Source organism: Opisthocomus hoazin, chromosome W (genome assembly GCF_030867145.1).
Source record: "Opisthocomus hoazin isolate bOpiHoa1 chromosome W, bOpiHoa1.hap1, whole genome shotgun sequence".
Lineage (NCBI taxonomy): Eukaryota > Metazoa > Chordata > Aves > Opisthocomiformes > Opisthocomidae > Opisthocomus > Opisthocomus hoazin.
The window spans coordinates 19341867-19357769 of NC_134453.1; the positions used below are offsets into that span (position 1 = coordinate 19341867).

General features: G+C 50.3%; 1 protein-coding gene across 2 annotated transcripts in view; it reads right to left on the reverse strand.

Moving 5' to 3' along the window:
* The window catches only part of LOC142365579 (zinc finger and BTB domain-containing protein 7C-like), a 174257-nt gene that overhangs the window by 13384 nt on the left and 144970 nt on the right, over positions 1-15903 (reverse strand). The window lies entirely within an intron of this gene.

The window sequence follows — 15903 nt, forward strand, 5'->3', positions numbered from 1 at the left end:
ATTGCCTATATTCATTTGTATGAGTGGACATGGAGGACCACCACAGCTCAGAGGAGCCCTGGGAAAGATGTCCCCGCCCTGAGGTGGGACAGGATCTTCTCCCTGGGTCTCCATATTGCTCAAAGACAGGAGCAGGAGACCTGTGAGGGCTCCTCATCGGCACTTCCCTCTCCCATCGCCTTCTTCAGCTCCGGCGACAACGCCCTGCGAAGCCAGGTCCTGGGAGGAGATAAAGGCTGCCAGGAAGAGCCCAGGATCTCTATAATTTTTTATATATATTTTTATATTAATACTTTTATATTTATGTTTATATACTAATATTTCTATATTTTCCCATTTTAATACTTCTATAGAGATTCTCAGAGCATTTCCTCTTAAATGTGCGTGGCTTGGCCTTCTCTTTGCTATGATTCTCCCACGGGAAGGCGCTGGCTCCTGACTACATTTGTTTTCGGTGTGCCTATATTCACTCTTCCTGGGATGGCCGCCCCAAAGATACCAGGGGGCCCTGGGGAAAGCTGGGTAGGGTGAAGCGGCTGCCGCCCCCCCCCCCCCATGCTGTGCTCATTCTGCATTCGGTGCGACGGAGGAAGGAGCCTGAGGCTCTGGCTGATCTCTGCCTGCCACCGGTGTCAAAATGACATTTTTCCAGGCAAAACAAATGGTGCCTCCAATTCTTCGCTTCCCTGCACGGAGCGGGGTTTGGGGTGCGAGCCCAGGGGCAAGGCTCAGGGTTGAGCATCCCCCCACAGCCAGATGCCACCATCCCAACACAGCATCCCCCACGCTCGGTCCCTGCGGGCACAAAGCCCCAGGAGGGATTCAAGCTCTGCATCTGAAGCATGAGGCTACCCAGCAAAGCATCCCCGAGGAGGCTGGACCTGGATTTGGGGAGCTGAGCATCCCCGGCCACCCTAGCCTGCGGCAGGAGAGGGCATCACCAGGAGGTCTCAACAGCTTTCCCTATCCCAATTTATCTTCTACCACCAACTCCTTCCCTGTCCTGGACACTCAGCATCTAGAGGGGATGGACGCTTTGGTTCTGCTGCTTCCCTACCTGGTCCTCTTTCCCACCCAAGGTAGGCTGGTTGCTCTCCCTCTGCATCTACCCACAGTCCCATGTATGCAGATCTCTTTGTAATGAGGCAATTAAGATGTGCATGTGAGATTACCCTAATCTGCCAAATTACTACAGCTGCTTCCTATGGGACACACTGACCAGTGATTGGTAGCTCCTGCTCCTTGTTATTTTGGGGGAGTAGAGATGCTGGGGCTTGGTTCCCACATCCGTCAATTGCTCCATGACCTTGAGCAAGTCCCTTGTGCAAGTGTCCCCGAGCAGAGCCATCGCCATTGACACCCCACCCGTAGCTGGCCAGATGGGGATGACACCATTGCCTTGGCCAAGCGCTTGACTCCGATTTGGAAGACACCTTTCCTGCCAAGAATGAGTTGGGATCCCTCAAAGCCTATTTGAAAGGCAAGCAGAGAGGTGGGGTTTTTTTCCTTTTATTTAAAAAAAATATATAAAGGAAGATGTAAAACCCAAAAAAGGCAAATACTACCTTAAGCACAACTCCCCTATGAACATCTTCTCTCCAGAAGAACATGTTATTAAACCACCCACCCCAGTACCTGGTGTTTCTCCCCTCCAGCGGGAAGGCGGGGCAGAGAGCACTCCTCGCCTTTCAGTCCCTTCCCTGTGAGATGCCTGAAATGATGAGGAAAACGCGGTGACACCAACCATGGCCTCCCTCGCAAGGAAAGCATTGGGTGTTGAAAGGAGATGAGCCTCTTTGCAGACCCAAAGATGATGCTGTGGGAGGAAACCGGCTCACTAGCAACAGCACCAGGGTTTTATTGCCAGGCTGGGCACCCGCCCCAGCCTCTAATAACCGAGACCAGCCTTCCCCTTGGGACCAGTCTTGCTTGGAGAGAACAGGGTTGAGCTGGGAAAGTTGGGGGTGTTTGGTTTTTAAGAGGTACGCAATAAGCTCATCCACCCAAAACTGAGGATCCCTCCTCAAAAAATCCATGGATTTTGCTCAGATGTGGACAAAGTAGAAAAGGGCAGAGGTTTCCAAAGTGATGCTTTGGCGAGGAAGGATGGAAAGAGGGTCACGTTGGCTGTGGAAGATGCTTGCTTGCAGCAAGGATGGGGAGAAAGCCCCGTAGGTGGCTGCAGAGGTGGCATCACCCCACGTGGCTCCTGGCAAGGGAGCAGCTCCATAAATGGAGCAGGTCAGCACAATTAAAGAGGATGCTCCACACCACGCCGGTGCCAAGGCTGCCTACAGCGGCCAGCCAGAGCCCCAGCAACGTTGACACAGATGGAGACCTCCCACTGATGCTGGGAGGAGAGGGATGGCCAAGGAGCCCTGTGGAGACAGCCCGACCCTTTTTGGCCAGCCTCCACAGAGCCAAGGATATGTGAGATGGCTCCTACCTGAAGGAAAAGCCCCGGAAGTCAAGCGTGGTTTGGTCACATAATTAAAGTGGTTACGCTTTACAGGGATTGAGAACACAGGGGTGACCTTCAGCCTGGTATTTCTCCATTGCCTACCGGACTTTTCAATATTAATACTGATCTCCGAACAAAATCCTTGGGCATACAAGGATTCATCCTTATCAACATCTGGCTGGCAAGTTGAGCCCATGTGGACCATATATATTTACACATACTACATAAAACTGACTTTTTTGGGCTGGAACTCTTAGTTTCCTATAAGCAGGCCATCAGAAAGCTATCTTCACCTGAAGTCCCATCAGGAAACCCAAAATAAAAGGTGTTTGAGAACCACCTCCAGAGTGTCCAACGATCTCGACAACGACATATTTAATCCCTTCTTAATTTTAGTGACAACCACTCTTCCCAGTTTCTATAGTTCATACAGAAATTTAGCTGGCCAAGCAGACCCAGGGCATGTCCATACGTGGAGATCCACTGTATTTCTCTGATATGATATCACTTTGGGAAGTACCATGAGGACTATTTGCTTAAGGAGATGCTCATTCGCTCGCCGAGGTTTGGAGGCACAAGCGTCTCCTGTGCCCTTTGTGAATCCATCCTCAGGAATTTTTAAAGGCTATTTATACATTGCAGTAAATGTTACGCATCTCTCAAGAAATCTCTCCCTGTAGGTTACCTCCAGCTACCGAGAGCCTACACCGGGCACCTCGTGCTTCAACAACTTTGTTCATGTACAGAAACAATCTGGCAGAATTGCAAATTATCAATCAAATCCTCCCCCAGTGAGCTGAACTGGTTGTAATGGGAATTTGCCACTGCTCCATGACCACCAAGACCCAACCCCAGCCCATGGGGTATTTAAGTTAAGGCCGTTTTTCCTGGCCTCAGCTCCTCTATGGGCTTGGTGCTCAAGTTGGCCCCTCCATTGGCATCTGATGCTACAGGTTGAGCTCCTCTCCTCTCTCCCTGGTCGCTCATCACGGCAGGCACCAGGTATCCAAAAAGCATCCCCTTAGATCTACCCTAAGGTCTCTCACATCATTTTATAAGGAACTCCTAGACTCCGGTATGAAGTTTGGTGGATCAACGTGTTGTCTCTGGGCAAGCCCGCAGGGACCTGCCACCCAGCAGCTCTGCACGCTGTGGGACTGATGCAAGGAAAATGCAGTCAAACCACCAGGACCATGCCCCATGGCTCTCTTATTTCCTTAAAACCAGTTCTCAGGCCCCAGATAAATGCAAACAGGAGCTCTGGCAGGGCCAGAATAGAGTTCAGTGCTTCCTATAATTGAAGGGCCATGTTTTCACTTTGGTTTCTTTTTTCCGGCTTCTTTAAATTACCCAGCACACTTCCCCATTTTAGAGTTTACATAAATCTCCAAAATCAGGAGCTCTGAGTCACTTCTGGGTGGCAGCTTGATGAAGTCTGCATGCCGCATGACAAGTCCCATCTGATGTGCTGAGCAGGTTTTGACCAAGGGGAATCCCAGTGATAAATGGCCAAATAAACATAAACAATTACTGGAGTTACATCGAAGGCACAGCCTGGCTCCAGATGGTGTTTTGAAGGCTACATTTATGCAAAAAGCAGAGGCAAATTAATTAACCGCAGTGTCTAGGCAGGTACCGCGGGAGGGGACTTTATAGGGTGGTCACATCTGACCACAGCGTTTCCTTGTAGCTTTGTCCACATCCATCCAAGCAGCTCTTTGGAGGTCTGGAGCTCAAGGGATGGTGCTCTGGGCACCAGGTCCCTTCTGCTCCTCTCTGCTCAGGTTTTGGGAGATGCTGCAAGGCTGGAGGTGCTCAATATCCAGTTAGTTATGGGGTTTTTTTCTTGGAAACCCTCAGTGGTCCCTCTCTACATGACTCTGCATTAGCTTTGATGCTCTCCTGGTCATGGTCCAGCGTTTAGGGACTTCTACACGCGGTGTCACTGGTATACGAAATGATCCTGGCTGAGTATCTCCCCTCTCTATGTATCTATATGAACACACATACATACACGTTATGCATGTGTTTTTGTGTGCGCGTTGAAACCCCGTGGGAGGGGGAATATGTCAAGTGAAATAGAAGAGTTTCCAGCCATCCTGTGCAACCACCCCGCTCTCATGGAAATTCACTCCCACTTTAAGCCACGCGGCCCCCCTCCCACGCCGTGTTCTGCAAAAAAAACCAAAACCAACCCAAAAACCAAAAAAGAAGGGGAAAAAAATAAAGAGAGAGGATAATCCCCACCAGAGATGCACCCATGACGGAGCTGGCCTGGCTGAACATGAGGTTCCTGGTCCCTCCAGCATCTCTGACGTGACCTGGATGAGGCTCCGCGAGGTACATGACATTGCTGGGGGCTTTTCTGCCCATGTGTTTGCAGCCGCTCTCCTCCACCACCACCTTCCCTCTTGTGCAAGCTGCCCAGCCACTGCTATAGGGGCCTATATAGGAGATATATATATATAAAAAAATGATACATCCCTATTGGTGCGGAACATTATGACATCATGGGCCCATCGGTGGTGGGTACCTCCTTCCAGCACGGCTTTAAAAATAGAAAAAAAAAAGCCATTTCCTCTCATTCTGAGCTCTCCTGGGAGAACAGGCAGACCCCTTCACTCCCTCTCGCATTTCTCCAGAGCCAGAAAAAGGAAAAGAAATTTAAAAAAAAGGCTCCTATTGAACGGTGCGCACACATTGGGTGGGTTTGCTTCCTGACAAAAAAAAGAAAAAAAAACCCAACAAAACAACCCATGGTGGAAAAATGTGCCCAGCTTAACCATGGAAATCTGGTTTGCCTGGTGTCCCTTCGGAGTGGACAGGATTGCAAGGGACTTGGATGCGGATCTGGGTAAGGCTGTCACCAGCTTGCACAAAAACACTGCTCCAAACTAAAATAAAATACGTTTTTTGGGGGGGAGCTCCAAAAAAAGCAGGGGGCCAAGGATGGGGATCCAGCTCCCCCTTTACTTCTCTCCTCTCACCCCCAGAGAGAAAGCCACCGAAGGGAGGACTTTGGGAGTGGAAATAAAAGGGTCAGAGCGCTAGCACGTTAAATCAGAAGCAGATGTGTGCCTGCTCGCCAGCCTGAGTCACCGCGGGAGGGTGGGGAAGGCGGGGGGTTATTGCTATTTTGGTGCTGGGTGTGGGGTACAGAAAACAATGCGAGGAGAAGGCGGTGCAGTGTTTGAGCAGGTTTAATATCGGCTTGGAAGCAGGTACGGGCAGGCTCCAGGAGCGGTGGGGTGGGAGGCTGAGCTCGGCGTTGGCAGCGGCCACATTCCACCCCCTGCCCAGGCAGGGCTGCTCCTCCCGACCCTCCCCGGGCTCCCCCCAGCATCCCCAGTCGCTCACATCCCTGTTTGGGGGAGTTTCTTGCTGGTCCCTGTTGCATCTCCCAGCATCATCCCTCCAGGAGGAGCCCCCATCCCCACGCATTGGCCAAGATGTGCCCACCACCGGACCCACCACATGGCCAAGGCATCTGCAGCCTCACACCAAGGCAGCGGCAGGAACCTCGTCCTACCTCTCACAAGGACAACCCCAGGACCTAGCATGTCTCTAAAACCCAGCTTGCTTTGGGCCGAGCCCCATAACGCAAGCTCAGCCTCATCTTTCATCTCCCACCATGCCCTCCGCCGCTTACACCACGTTGGTGCTCATTAAGCTTACAGTCCCACGGGTATTTACGAGAGCCGTACCTCAGATTGCTCTATTTTCCTTTGGCATCACCCGAAATATTATTTTTCTGCTTGGCTCTTGTGAGAGCCTTTGCAGCCTCGTTCATTTTTAATTGCCATTTAAGTCCTGGAGCTCTAAGCACACAAGCTTCCCTGCTATGGCCAGGCCGGAATAGCTCCCACGTGGCCATAAAGTTGTTTTTGGAGAGATGTGTTCATGGAAGGTGCCTCTGCAGAGCATCTCGCCCTGTGACGGCGATCCAGTCTGCAAAGACAAGGCCCCTCCAGTACCACCACCCCATCATCTGTACCATGGGCAGAAGTCTAGCCCTGGGCTTGGACCATGCTGCTGCAGTCAGCTCCAACACAGGATGAAAATTCAAGTCCTGCCTTCAGAGAGGGGACCCAATCCACCCAGTTTTTACCCATATGAGTGTCTCCTAGAGTCACCTACAGCCCCAGCTCCATTGCAGAGGGGTGAATATTGCATCTCCCCATCCTTCGATGACCCCAGGAGGAGCATCATGGATGACCCATCCCTTGAAATGTTCCAGGCCAGGTTGGACGGGGCTCTGAGCAACCTGATCTGGTTGAAGATGTCCCTGGCCATTGCAGGGGGGTTGGACTAGATGCCCTTTAAATGCCCCTTCCAACCCAAACCATTCGATGATTCTATGATCATTTTTCTGCAAGTCAACTCTTCTCTAAATCACATGTCCCGACCATGCTGAAACCCCAGCGAGATGCATCACATCTCTAACCCTTGAGCTGGGCGTTTCTAGAGGAAATACTGCCAAGCTTCAGCAGAGGAGAGTCAGGAGAAGGGGATGAGACTTTCATCCAGACTTCTTGTATGTAAACCAACCAACTAATGAGCTCTCTGAAGACCACAGGTAATATATGAGCATAACCTTACAGTGTAGCTCAAGCACCGAATATCCAGAGGCAACTCCCTATCTTCAGGGGACGATTTAATCCAGCTCTCAAGGTTACAGAGCAATTTAACTGAAGATCAGGGGTCAGATTCAGATCTCATTTGTATCTCAACTCCTTGAGAGCCCCCGGTTTCTCTGCCAACCCGCCAGAAAGCTAAACAGCAGCTGAGTTGTCAGCTCAGCCCTGACCCTGCAAAGCCTCACCCGCCTGAGCAATCTGTGCGATCCGGTGGGGTCCACCCATGCCCAGCTTGGTAAATACAGTCAAAGCTGGTGGAGGACCAACAGAAAAAAAAAAACATCTGAACTCTCCCCAGCACAGAAGCTGGAAGAAGGAAAAGAAAAATATCTACTGCTTAGATGTTTCAGCTCAAACTCACAGGAGAAAAAAAACATGAAAATCAATAGGATTAATTTTTCAACCAATGTTTCTGCTAGCAAGGAGGGGGTTTGCGGGATCGGGCCCCCGAGCAAGGCGCGTCCTACGTCCCAGCTGACTACATGCACACGCCAGTTGATTCGATTTAAAACAGCTGAGTTGTAAATGAGGCTTCTAATGGAATTGGCAAATGACCCTTCCATACAGCATTGCAGACCGACAGCATTCGAAAAGAACCGGGGGCTCGAGTCAGGACTGAGCTCGCAGTTGGGTCGGGGCTGCATCACCCCACTGGCTACAAAAACAGCCCAAGTAAGCACGGAAAAAATCCCCAGCCTCCCCTCTCTTAGGGATTTTAGAGACTTGACCCTTCAAAAAGGAAAAAAAAATCGGGAAAAGGACGGAGAAAAGGCAGCGCTGCCGCGTAAAGAGAGACAGTCTCGCCTGTTTGTATTGGCCCAGCCTGAACTCCAGGCAGTTTCCAACTGGAACCCAGAAACGCTGATGGTGTTTGGAGTCCGTCTGCATCCCTCCCATGACGTGGAGGGGCATTCAGGATGATGGGGATGGGTTTTTCCCTCCCACCACCCCCCTAACAACTATATTTACTGCTACGTTTTGAACTCCCCATGCTGTCATTACGATGTCAGATGAAATGACATGTGTGATAGCCATAACATCAACGCACGCACAAGTTCACAAAGGCTTTGCAAGGAAATGTTCTCAAAGGAAGCTGCTCACATGTCCAGACTCAAAGGGGGATGTCCAAAGGAGTCTCTGAATTACAGGGTGCTGGCTACAGCCAGAACTTGGCCTTGCTGGAGCTGAACAGATGGATTTTATGCTTTTTTTTTTTTGGGCTTTGCCAATTAAAGCGTAGTCTTATTTATCCTGGTGTAACTATGGATGGATTCCAGGGATTTAACTGATGCTGTTCCAGATTTGCACCGGTGCAAAGAGGACGAGGACGTCACAGCGGTCTGCAGGACAGTCTTGCAGAACTGCACCGTCCTACAGTGAGCTTCTGTGCTGGTGCCACCATGAAGACATTGGCATGGGATCTGAACCTAGTCTGTGACTTAGAGAAAGAGCTGCATGATCACAAGAGCTAGAACAGGGACGGCTATACCACTACAAAAGCAGCTCATGTCAAGGTGGCTGATTCCCTTTCACACGCAAGACTACATACGCCCCTATACAGCACTTGCAGACGGAGAACAGATGCTCTCTCCTGGTCCAAGATATGCCAGAGGCATAAGAAATGACCCCCAACTTATCCACTACCAGGCCAGAGGTAACTACTCCTCACCGACCTACTTCTGAGGTTGTTTTTATGAAAATCCCTATTTCTGCTGGGAAAAAGCAGCAACCGAGTTTCTTCCAACTGCTACGGGCAGCTGGGTGAAGGGAACTTGGCTGGTGCTCCTGAAGGCCGGTTCCAGCAGCACAGTGATAGAGGCAGCAACCTCCAGGAGCGAGGCATCATCTTCCATTGGCACAGCTGGATGCGGAAGGCAACATCTGGACAGCTGTGACAGCATCTGCTTAGGGGGAACGGTACAACTATAACTAGGCCAGTTTGGATGAAGAGCTGCAACTTCCAGGAAAATCTATGGGATATTAGAGTTCAAGCTCCCATGCCCATCCCTGGAAACATTCAAGGTCGGGTTGGACAGGGCTCTGAACAACCTGGTCTGGTTGAAGATGTCCCTGCTCATGGCAGTGGGGCTGGACTAGATGGTCTTCAGTGGTCCCTTCAAACACAAACCATCTAATGATTCGATTATTCTATGAACCTCGCAGTGCAGCGCAACAGATCCATAGATACAGAGGTTTTGCTCTCAGCTCCGAGACAGAGAGTATCTTACGGAGCAGCTGCTTTGCTCTTGCTACCTTACACAAAAAAAGAAAGGTGAACACTTAACACAACAGCAACCCCAAGTATCTGTGTGTTGGAGAAGGGCACAGCATGTGCATGGGGAGCACATGGCTTCTTCTGCATGCTCTCGCCAGGGTGCAGGTTTGATAACAGAATCACAGAATCACAGAATGGTAGGGGTTGGAAGGGACCTCTGTGGGTCATCTAGTCCAACCCCCCTGCCGAAGCAGGGTCACCCAGAGCAGGCTGCACAGGACTGCGTCCAGGCGGGTCTTGAGTATCTCCAGAGAAGGAGACTCCACCACCTCCCTGGGCAGCCTGGGCCAGGGCTCTGTCACCCTCAGAGGGAAGAAGTTCTTCCTCATGTTCAGCTGGAACTTCCTCTGCTTCAGTTTGTGCCCATTGCCCCTTGTCCTGTCGTTGGGCACCACTGAAAAGAGTCTGGCCCCATCCTCCTGACACCCACCCTGCAGATATTTAGAGGCATTTCGAAGGTCCCCTCTCAGCCTTCTCTTCTTCAGGCTGAACAAGCCCAGCTCCCTCAGCCTCTCCTCGTAGGAGAGATGCTCCAGTCCCCTCCTCATCCTCGTAGCCCTCCGCTGGACTCTCTCCAGCAGCTCCTCATCTTTCTTGAACTGGGGAGCCCAGAACTGGACAGAGTACTCCAGATGGGGCCTCACTAGGGCTGAGTAGAGGGGAAGGAGAACCTCCCTCGACCTGCTGGCCACACTCCTCTTGATGCACCCCAGGATCCCATTGGCTTTCTTGGAAACCAGGGCACGCTGCTGGCTTGATCCACCGCCCGAGCAAAGGACTGGAGGATGCTCTGGCTGGGTGTGTTTGGGAAATGTCCTGAAGAGCATCAGCAGAAATGTGGACTCACACTATTTCAGGACATGCTTTTTTGCCCTGGGTGGGAAAACAGCAGTATTTCACCCCACTTTCCCCATCATCTCACTGTCTGTGTTTTGCATCTCCTTTCACAGCACAAATACGTCAGTCTCTGGTTAAATGTATTACAGTGAATTCTCCCTAGGAGAGAAAATGTCATTAGGGGCCACAATAAAAGCAGACATTCGGAAACATCTAACTCTCCACCACCTCACCTCCCATCTCTGGCATTTCTAATACGTATATGTTGTTCCATGCATGCATCACACTAACCAAATCCCCCTTGCATCATTTTAATTTCTTCTCCCCGTTTGTCCATGAAGACGCTCACCAAAATGGAGCCTAAACGCCATGTCTTGCATTTCATATGGTTTTTTTTACATACATATATATATAGATATAACCACTCAGCCCTTCCTTGGAATGGGCAGGAACCCAGTCGCTTGCCAACGCTGCACTTCAAAGCCGCACACCAGTGCTCAATGAAACACCAGCGCTGCAGCACGCCGGGGACTTTCCTTTTCCAAGTCAGTACTTCAAAATATTTCCAAAGGCACTTCAGCCCCATTTTGACCACTGCCTCTATTTGCAAACCCTGCCCTGAGATTCGTGTCAGGTCGAGGGGAGTTATGCTCGCATTGTTGGCATACCTGAGGGGAGGCAGCGGGACTCGCTCCCTGCGCACAGAACAAAGCCCTGAGTTATTGAAGCTCTTTGCCCTCCGCTGAGCGCAATTATGGTTAGAGAAAACCCTTGTTTATAGCAGAATCCTTCCCAGTTGGAGAAAAAGAGGTTTAATTATAAGGGAATGGTGCTGTGGGCGTGCATAGGAGCGGGGCGTAGATGTGGGTGCGGGAGGCTACGAGCAGGGCTGCTCCCTTTGCCCAGGTGGATGCTGGTGGCTCCAGCCTTTGCGGATGGTGAAAACGGGGATTTGAAGTCCCCTTCCACGGCTGTTGAAGGCTGAGCACTGAATCGGGCGCTTGCGTAAGGGATGCAAAGCACGGAGCAGAAAAAGCCGGGAGGGATGGCTGCCTTGGAGCAACAGGAGGGGTTTTAAGGGAAGATGGATGGCCAAGATGCCCAAACCTTGAGCGAGGTTTGGTTTCCACTCCCTCTTCCAGAGCCAGAGCTCAAGCCGAGCTGCTGGCATTTTACACATAGAGATGGCTACAGGGCTTCATCAGCCCAAGAGCTCGACCAGGCCTTATAAAAAGCACCTTATAAAGGAAAAGATACAATCCAGTTAAACATCCAGCGCTCCTCAACGCTGCGTATGCCAAGGTACATGCTCACAAAGTGCCTGCATCATATTTTTCTAGCTCTGTCTTTTCTTCCATTTATTTTAAGGAACAGAGTGCGGTTTCCTCTCCTGCATTTCTCATATTTTGCTTAAAAATAAAATTTGAACCTCTATCAAACCACAGCCCGAGGTGGTAAAAAAAACCCCAAAGGCCTCTTCTCTGGTCAGCCCATCAGGAAGGGGAATATAATTGCCTCTGTGGCTGTATTCCCCCAGCAGCATTCAGCCCCCAAAAGCCAGTGCCAAATCTGCAGTGGATTCCTTCTACCATCACGCAGGACTTCTCAGAAATGTGGAAGGGGTCTAACAGAGCACGCTCTGATTTATACTCCAAGCAGGGCAACTTGAACGGCAGTAGGAGTGTGGGTGTAAATCTCCAGGCATGGAAAAAGCAGCTGCATAGCCCCAGTCCTTGGAATTCGCTCTGCTCTGAATGCCACTGCATAAGAATGAGGCTTTATGGTAAAAAAAAAAAGAGGGACATGTCCTTCTGCTGGATCACAGGGATTTCTAGGGGCACAGCACTATAAATAATCACTCAAGCCATTTTGCACGCGCCTCATGTAACCCGTGATAAACCACGGAACAGGTATCAAGAAGACCACAGCAAGGATCTGAGGGACGGAACCTCTCCTATGAGGAAAGGCTAAGAGAGCTGGGGTTGCTCAGCCTGTAGAAGAGAAGGCTCCACGAAGACCTTACTGTGACCTTCCAGTATTTAAAGGGGGCTTAGAAAAAAGACGGGGAGACTTTTTAGTAGAGCCTGTAGCCATAGGACAAGGGGTGATGGTTTTAAGCTAAAAGAGGGGAGATTCAGACTGGATATATGGAAGAAATTTTTCACGATGAGGGTGGTGAAACCCTGGCAGAGGTTGCCCAGAGAGGTGGTCAATGTCCCATCCCTGGAAACATTCCAGGCCAGGTTGGATGGGGTTCTGAGCAACCTGATCTGGGTGAAGATGTCCCTGCTTGTTGCAGGGGGGGTTGGACTAGATGGCCTTCAAAGGTCCCTCCCAACCCAAACCATTCCATGATTCTCTGAAGACCTGGCGGGTTGAATTAGGAGAAGTGGAGGCTGTCGTGCACTCTCATTCGTCACTGCTTTCTGAAAGATTTATGCCTTCCCTGTTCACACGCACAGCCAGAGTCGGCACAGGTCCCCCTGGACGTATATGCTCCCACCCTGCCCCATCCGACCCTACATACCGAGGGACTACGCACGCAAACGCATCCTCCTCGCCGAGCCCTTTGCACGGGTGAGCCGTGGGGACAGTTGCTGTATGGCAGGGGACAATGCCACGCTTACTCTTGCACCATGCAGACAACCCATCCCTAAGATCTCATGCCCCCCAGACCAACACCAAATAAATAGAAATATCCTTGGAGGCAAGCAGGGATGGATGGCAGTGAAGCACGTGGGTGCCTCCACAATCCAGTTTATTAATTTCTCGTTATTGCCAACTCTTGCTGTTCAGACACAGTGTCTGTCCTGTCTGCAGAGCAGAAACCCACCTCTAGCAACCACACTGAAGTCCTAAGTGACCTTCATCTCTCCTTGACCTTCATCAAGGGCAGGTTGCACCTCTGCTCTTTAGGAGGATTTGAGTTTGAAGGCATGGGAGAAAGCTCTACGGGAGAACAAAGAGGACGCTGCTTCTGAAAATGCACGCTGGAACGAGAAAATGAAATGAATGGCCAGTCCTAAAAGAGAAAACTCCTGCCATAAAGCAGATTTTGAGGGAAATAAAAAAAGAAACGGTCATGCACTGCCCTGCTCTGCTAAACAGGCAGATGGGACCTGTATTTCTGTTCTGAAACTTTAATGGGAAGAATACGATTCTGCTGCAAGCGTATTTTATATGTCCGACGATTAAAGAGGAAGGGAAGGGCATAATTTATAGAAGTATGAAACACAGAGGATAGCTTTCTGGCTGCAATGATTCTTTATTTTCTTGTTATTCCTTTTATTCTTCCTTTTGCTTCTAGGTTTGTGAAAGGTGATGGATGGGCAGCGGTGGAGACAGGAATCTTCCCATTATATTTACAGGGCAGGTACCACAGCAGCAACCGCAGCGGCCACGCAAGCTGCACCTCCTCTGAACAAGAACAATCCTGAGACCCAAACAAAGTGCTTCAGTGTATCCTCAGGCTTTCTACAATGCTTTCCTGCTCCTACAGCCATCTCACCTCTCAGTCGTTAACGGGCTTCATGCTTTCAAGCAGGAAGGCTGAGCCAAGTCTTGCTGTAGCCAGCAGCACACAACACAGCCAAGTCCATCCCTGTCTGACCCTCCAGACCCTGCATCTTCAGAGACACTCTGCTCCTCATCCTTTGAGCTTTGCCAAGACCCTGGCACTTCCCATCCATGCCACCTCGGTAGGAAGCAAGAACCACCCGTGTTTGGCTAGAAAACCACCTTGCAGGAAAAGATCTGCTGGTCCTGGTGGCCAACAAGGTGCCCAGGAGTCAGCAGCATGTCCTTGCAGTGAAGATGGCCAGACGCACACTGAGTTGCGTTAGCAAAACTGCTGCCCAGAGGTCAAGGGAAGTGATCCTTCCCCTCTGTTTGGCAGTTCTGAGATGACAGCTGGAGCGCTGCGTCCAGTTTGGGCTCTCCAGACAGACACTGCTGTTGTGGAGGTACACCAAGACAGTTAGGGAGCTGGAGCACACGAGGTAAGAACAGAGGTTTGTTCAGCCCAAAGACGGAGAGGTTAAGGGGTAATTTAATTTTTATATCTACCTACCTAATGCATAACTATAGAGAAGACAGACTCAGACTCTTCTCAGAGCACAAGAAGCTGTGGAGAGAAGTTGCAGCAAAGGAAGTTTAGATCAGATGTAAGAAAAACAATTTTAGGAAGAGGCTGGTCAAGCCTTGAAGCATGATGCCAGAAAGACGTTGGGATTTGTATCATTTTTTGCAATGAGGGTGGTGGCAGAGGTTGCCCAGAGAGGTGGGAGATGCCCCATCCCTGGAAATGTTCCAGGCCAGGTTGGACGGGGCTCTGAGCAACCTGATCTGGGTGAAGATGTCCCTGCTTATTGCAGGGAGATTGGACGAGATGGCCTTCAAAGGTCCCTCCCAACCCAAACCATTCTGTGATTCTATGATCCTTGGAGATACTATGAACTCCAAGAACAAAGCCATGAGCCTGATCTGGAGTGGGAAGTTGAATCAGGAGCCTCCAAAGGTCCCTGCCACCAAACCCATTCTCTGACTCCACGCTCCAGTTTTGCAGATTGGGAGCCAAGGCAGAAAGGAGATCAAACAATACAACCAAAGGCATGCAGGGGACCTGCACCTGAGGACAGATCTCTGGAGAGCAACCTAAAGCCTTCCTGTCATTGCTTTTGGGTAAATTAAACACATCGCCATAGTCATGTCTGTGCATGTCAGGCTTTCTGGGGTCATCTGCTCTTCTTGCTTCTCTGGTAGAAGGTAGCGCTTCTCTAGCTGCAAAATTCTTCAGATTTTTTTTTTTTTTTTTTTAATCTTCAGGGCCAATTCAGCAACTCATCTTTCTGCTAAGACTGTCAGCAAAAGTGTCAACTGTATGGCTGGTTTCTGTGACGTGGAATCATGCCCACCAAGACTTGGACCAAGACTACGCAGCCCATTTCACATAAGCCACCAACCAGCCCACACTTGGCAAAAACTGAAGACCGTATCAGCCATGCCTGCATGACTTCTGGCTTTGGGCCATTTTTCTCCAACTCTCTGAGCAGCCATGATATAAATCTTGCTCTTCTTTCACTAGTCTTTGCCATGCCAACACAATCACTTGGCTCCCCATGCCACGTTCTCGTCGGGTGTTTGTCAGAGATGTGTCAGTGGAAAAATGAACTCTGTACCCTGGCAAGAAAGGAGAGCAGTTCTTCAGAAAATCAGCCACTGCTGCCCTTTCTCAGCTCACATGTTTGCTGCAGGAGGAATTCGAGTCTTCATGAAATCACTATGGATATTTACCTGCACCAGGAGCAAATCCATATTCCTCCCTCCTGGGGAATAAGCAAGAAAACCTTGCCCAGATAAATGCAGGGCGAGAGTTTTGCTTCCCCTCCAATACCAGCACTCCCATGCCTAAATAGCTCCGTGAAACACGCGCGTGCATGTGTACACATCCTTTATTTGGGGCTAAAATTGCTCTTTAGAAAGAAGACTGCTTGTCCTATTGAAGTTAGAACGGAAGAAGAAATTGTTTATGCTGAGGGTGGTGAGACCCTGGCAGAGGTTGCCCAGAGAGGTGGGAGAAGCTCCATCCCTGGAAACATTCCAGGCCAGGTTGGACGGGGCTCTGAGCAACCTGCTCTGGGTGAAGCTGTCCCTGCTCATGGCAGGGGGGGTGGCCTAGATGGCCTTTAAAGGTC